Below are 6400 nucleotides of genomic sequence, written 5' to 3' on the forward strand. Positions count from 1 at the left end.
CCTCTGGAGGCTTCAGAGGGGAACGCTTCCTTGCCTCTTGTGGCTTCTGGAGGCCATCAGCATTCCTTGGCTTCCCTGGCTTGTTGCCACATCACTCCCATCCTCCTCTGTCTTTATATCACCCTCTCCTCTGCGTGCCTGTCTTCACCCCCTTCTGTTTGTCTAATATCACCTGTATATCTCTTTTTTATTTTTTTCAAGATGGAGTTTTACTCTTGTTGCCTAGGCTGGAGTACAATGGCATGGTCTCGGCTCACTGCAATCTCCGCCTCCCAGGTTCAAGTGATTTTCCTGCCTCAGCCTCCCCAGTAGCTGGGATTACGGGCACCCGCCACCACGCCTGGCTAATCTTTGTATTTTTAGTAGAAACAGGGTTTCACCATCTTGGCCAGGCTGGTCTCAAACTCCTGACCTCCGGTGATCTGCTCGCCTTCAGCCTCCCAAGTGCTAGGATTACAGGCGTGAGCCACCTCGCTGGCCCTATCCCTTAATTATCTCTTATATGGACACTGGTCCTTGGATTTAGGGCTCCCCTGGATAATCCGAGATGATCTCTTCATCTTAGAATCCTTAATACAGTTACATCTGCAAAGACCCCTTTGCCAAATAAAATAACATTCACAGGTTCCAGGAATTATAACATTGGTATACCTTCTTGCAGGCTACCATTTAAATGACTACAGTGATAACCCTGGGCAAGTCACCTACTTCCTCCTTCTGTGTCTCATTTTCCTCTTCTCTAAGGAAGGACAAGGATGGAGTAGTTTGTCTCTCAACCCCTTTATTCTTTTGTTTTTTGTTTTGTTTGGTTTTGGTTTTCTTTGAGATGGAGTCTTGCTCTGTCACCCAGGCTGGAATGCAGTGGTACGACATCGGCTCACTGCAACTTCCACCTCCCAGGTTCAAACTATTCTCCTGCCTCAGCCTCCCAAGTAGCTAGGATTACAGGCGTGTGCCACCACACACAGCTAATTTTTGTATTTTAGTAGAGACAGGGTTTCACCATGTTGGCCAGGCTGTTCTCAAACTCCTGACTTCAGGTGATCCACCCGCGTCAGCCTCCCAAAGTGCTGGGATTACAGGCATGAGCCACCGTGCCCGGCCTCAATCCCTTTGTTCTAAGGATGCACTCTTCAACACAGTTGTCACAGTACCCACATGTGGCTGCTGAGCATTTGAAATGTGGCTAGTCTGAATTGATATATGATTTCAAGCATAAAAATATACACTAAATTTCAAGCATGCAGTATGAAAAATAATGTAAAATACCTCATAAATAATTTTTATTAGCCTAGCATGGTGGTACACACCTATAGTCCTATCTACCTGGGAGGCTAAGGCAAGAGGATTGCTTGAGCCTAGGAGTTTGAGGCTGCAGTGAGCCATGATCACAGCACTGTACTCCAGCCTGGGTGGCAGAGCAAAACCCTGTCTCCAAATAATTGTAATTATAATAATGATTACTATTATTATCTTTATTGCATATTGAAATAACATTTCTGATCTATTTGGATAATCAAATTTCTGTCTCAAATTAATTTCACCTTTTCTGTTTGTTTATATTTTTTGTAATGTACCTGCTGGAAAATATAAAATTATTTATGTGGCCTGCATTATATGTACTTGGGCAGCTCTGTTCTGAAGAATAGATTTAAAATTATATCCAGTAACCTAATAAAAACAACTGGATACTATAAAGGAAAGTTCATCTCTCTTCCATGTGGCATCAGCAGTGGTGCTTGACTGGAAGCTGAAGTGTCCACTTTGAAGATTCTCATTCATGTGGCTAATAAGTTGGTGCGAGCTGTCAGTTGAAAGTTCACCCAAGGCTTTGGCCAAGGGTGTCAGTTCCTCTTCATATGGGCCTCTCCACTGGCTGCTTGGAATTCTTCCTAGCATGGTAGCTGAATCCCAAGAGTGAGAGTTCCAAAAGACAGGAAGTGGAGAATGCGAGTTTCTTAAGATGTGACCCACAAACTGGCACAGTATCATTTCCGATACATGCCATTGATCAGGCAGACAGAGAGCCCATATTCAAGAAGAGACCCCATTTCTCAGTGGAAAGAATGTCAAAGAATTTGAGGACCACACGTAAGGAACTCAAATATTTGTTGAATTAATAAAATGTCACAATTCCTATCTCACATATGAGGAAACAGAGACTTGAAAAGTTAAGCAACTCTCAAGTTCACTTAGAACTGCTACTAATTGTAACTAAAAACCTATAATGAGAAACAAGAAAGGGCCAGGTGTGGTGGAGGCTCATGCCTCCACTTTGGGAAGCCAAGGTGGGAAGGCTACTTGAGTCTAGGAGTCTGAGACCAGTCGAGGCAATATAGCAAGACCCTATCTCTACAAAAACTTTTTTTTAATTAGCCTGACAGGTAGTCCACACTTGTAGTCCCAGCTACTCAGGAGGCTGAGGCAGGAGGATCATCTGAACCTGAGAGTTGGGGGTTGCAGTGAGCCATGATTGTGCCACCACACTCAAGTTTGGATGACAGAGTGAGACCTTATCTCAAAAAAGAAAGAGAGGAAGAGACACAGTGGAGAAAGAAAGAAAGAGATAGAGGGGAAGGAAGGCAGGAAGGGAGAGAAGGGGGGAGGAAGAGAGGGAGGGAGGGGATTATGGTCCATTCAAAGGGAAAAATTAAACCAACAGAAACTGTCCCAGAGAATGATCAGAAGGTGAGCCTACTAGACAATGGCTTTAAAGCAACTATCTTGAAGATGCTCAAAGAACTAAAGGAAGACATGGAAAAAGAAAAAAAATGCATAAACATAATGAAAATGTCAATAAAAAAATAGAAAACCCAAAAAGAAACCAAAAAGAAATTCTAGAAGTGAAAAAACAATAAATGAAATGAAAAAATCACTAAATGGGTTCAAAGGCAGATTTAAGCAAGCAGAAAACAGAATTTACAAATTTAAATACAGGACAGTTGAGATTATTGAGTCTGAAGAACAAAAAGAGAAATGATTGAAAAAAGTGAACAAAGCCTGAAATACTTGTGGGGCACCATCAAGCAAACCAACAATGTACCATGGGAGTTTCAGAAGGAGAATAGAAAGAGAAAGAAAAATTATTTGAGAGTTTATTTGAAGAAATAATGGCCAGAAACCCCCCAAGTTTGATAAAAGACATGAATATAAACATCCAAGAAGCTCAACAAACTTCAAGTAGGATTAACTCAAAAAGACCCACGCCAAGACATTATAATCAGACTGTCTGAAACCAAAGACAAAAAGAGAATCTTGAAAGCAATGAGAGAGAAGTGACTTATCACATACAAGAGATCCTCAGTAAGATTATCTGCAGATTTCTTATCAGAACTTCAGCAGTTAGAAGGTAGTGGACTGATATATTCAAAATGCTAAAAGAAAAGAATAACCCAAAATCCTATACCTGTCAAAAATGTCCTTCAAAAGTGAGATAAATTAAGACATTCCCACATAAACAAAAGCTGAGTTTGTCACCACCAGAACTGCCATGCAAGAAATACTAAAGGAAGTCCAGCTGGTTTAAATGAAAGTGCACTGGACAGTGTCTTGAAGCAATGTGAAGAAATAAATATTTCAGTAAAGTAAATACATAGGCAATTATAAAAGCTAATATTATCATAAAATCCGCTTTCTGTTTTGTACATGATTTAAGAGACTAATGCATTATTTAAAATTACTAGTTTATGTTTTTGGGTGCACAATGTATAAAGATGTAATTTTATGACATTAATAACTGAAAAGGATGGGGACAGAGCTATTAAAAGCAGAGATTTTGTATGTTATTAAAGTTAAGTTGGTTTAAATTCAAATTAGAATATTCTAATTTTAGGATGTTAAATTTAATCCTCATGGTAACAACATGGAAAATAATTATAGAACATACACAAAAGGGAATTAAAACATTTCACTGCAAAAAAAAAAAAAAAAATCAGCTAACCACAAAATAAGATAGCAATGCAGGAAATGAAGAATAAGAAAAGCTGTAAGGTATACAAAAAACAAATAGCAAAATGAAAAAAGTAAGTTCCTCATTCTCAGTAATTACTTTAAATGTAAATGGATTAAACTCTCAAATCAAAAGACAGAGATTGGCAGAATAGATTTTCAAAAATGTGACCTAACTATATGCTGTCTACAACAAGAGAACTCACCTTAGGCCAGGTGTGGTGGCTCACACCTGTAATCCCAGCACTTTGGGAGGCCAAGGCAGGCAGATCATCTGAGGTCAGGAGTTCAAGACCAGGCTGGCTAACGTAGTGAAACATCGTTCTACTAAAAACACACACACAAAAATTGGCCAGGTGTGGTGGGAGGCACTATAATCCCAGCTACTACAGAGGCTGAGGCAGGAGAATCACTTGAGCCTGTTAGGTGGACTTTGCAGTGAGCCGAAATCAAGCCACTGCACTTCAGCCTGGGTGACAAAGCAAGACTCCATCTCAAAAACTAAATAAATAAGTAAAAAATAAAGAGAACCTACTACAGATCCAAAGACACAAATAGGTTGAAATTTTAAAATGTGAAAGGAGGGTCTGAAAGATATATTTGTACCCATGTTGACAGCGGCATTAGTCACAGTAGCTAAAACATGAACAGATAAACAAAATGTAGCATATACATACACTGAAATATTATTCAGCCTCAAAAAGAAGAAAATTCTGACACATGCTACAACATGTATGAACCTTGAGAACATTATGCTAAGTGAAAGGAGTCAGTCATAAAAAGACAAATACTGTATGATTTCTCTTATATGATATTGTTTGAATGTGCCTCCCCCCGGCCCACGCAGATTTCATGTGTTGGAAAGTCAATCCCCACTGTGGTAGTATTAATAGGTGAGGCTCTTAAGTGATGATTGGATCATGATGTGGTCTGCCCTCGTGAATGAATTAATGGGTTAATAAATTAATGTCTTATAATGGGAGGGGAATGGGTGGCTTTATAAGAAGAGGAAGAGAGATCTGAATAAGTAAATTAGCATGGTCAGCCCCCTCACCATGTAATACCCTGAGCTACCTCTGCAATCTTCAGAGAGTCCTCACCAACAAGAAGGTTCTCACCAGATGTGACCCCTCAACCTTAGACTTCTCAGCCTTCATAACTGTAAGAAATAAATTACTTTTCTTTCTATTACCCAGGTTGAGGTATTCTGTTATAAGCAACAGAAAATGGATTAATACATATGAGGTACTTAGAGTAGTCAAAATCATAGAGACAGAAAGTAGAATAGTGGTTGCTGGGGGCTGGGAGCAGGAAGAAATGGAAGATTATTGTTTAATGGGTATAGTTTCAGCTTTGCAAGATGAAAAGCATTCCGGAGATGGATGCTGGTGATGGTGGCACAACAACACGAATGCACTTAACATCACTGAACTATACTTTAAAATAGCTAAGATGGGCCGGGCACGGCGACTCACGCCTGTAATCCTAGCACTTTGGGAGGCCGAGGCAGGCAGATCACTTGAGGCCAGGAGTTCGTGACCAGCCAGGCCAACATGATGAAACCGTCTCTACCAAAAACACAAAAATTAGACAGGTGTGCTGGCTTGTGCCTGTAATCCTAGCTATTCAGGAGGCTGAGGCAGAAGAATCATTTGAACCCGGGAGGCGGAGATTACAGTGAGCCAAGATTGAGTCACTGCCCTCCAGTGGCTCGAGATGGAGCCACTCACCCAGGCTGGAGTGCAGTAGTGCAATCTCAGTTCACTGCAACCTCCACTGGCTCCAGATGGAGCCACTCACCCAGGCTGGAGTGCAGTAGTGCAATCTCACTTCACTACAACCTCCACCTCCAGGGTTCAAGCAATTCTCTTGTCTCAGCCTCCTGTGTAACTGGAATTACAGGTGCTCACCACCATGCCCAGCTAATTTTTTTATTTTTAGTAGAGATGGGGTTTCACCGTGTTGGCCAGGCTGGTCTCGAACTCCTGACCTCAGGGGATCCACCTGCCTTGGCCTCCCAAAATGCTGGTATTACAAGAGTGAGCCGCTGTGCCCAGCAGCTGGCTACCTTCTCTAAAACACTTTTTTGTTGTAGTATAACCTCTATGCAATAAGCTGTACCTGCAACAGACTATGTTTTTTATAAGTGTGTATACCCACATAACTTCTACCAGGTCAACATACAGGAAAGTTCTAGTACCCCAGAAACTCTCCTGTACCTTTTCCCAGGAAATACTACCTCAAAAGGGAGCCACTGTCTGACTGTCATCATCATAGATTAGGTTTTGTTGTTGTTGTTGTTGTTGTTGTTGTTAGAATCTTTTAAATTGTGGTATACATATATAACATAACATTTACCATCTTAGCCTTTTTAAGTTTGCAGTTCAGTGGTGTTATGTACATTCATGTTGTTGTGCAACCAATCTGCAGAACTCTTTTCATCTTGCAAAAC

Source organism: Trachypithecus francoisi, unplaced genomic scaffold (genome assembly GCF_009764315.1).
Source record: "Trachypithecus francoisi isolate TF-2019V2 unplaced genomic scaffold, Tfra_2.0 Lachesis_group10, whole genome shotgun sequence".
In the NCBI taxonomy this organism is placed as follows: domain Eukaryota; kingdom Metazoa; phylum Chordata; class Mammalia; order Primates; family Cercopithecidae; genus Trachypithecus; species Trachypithecus francoisi.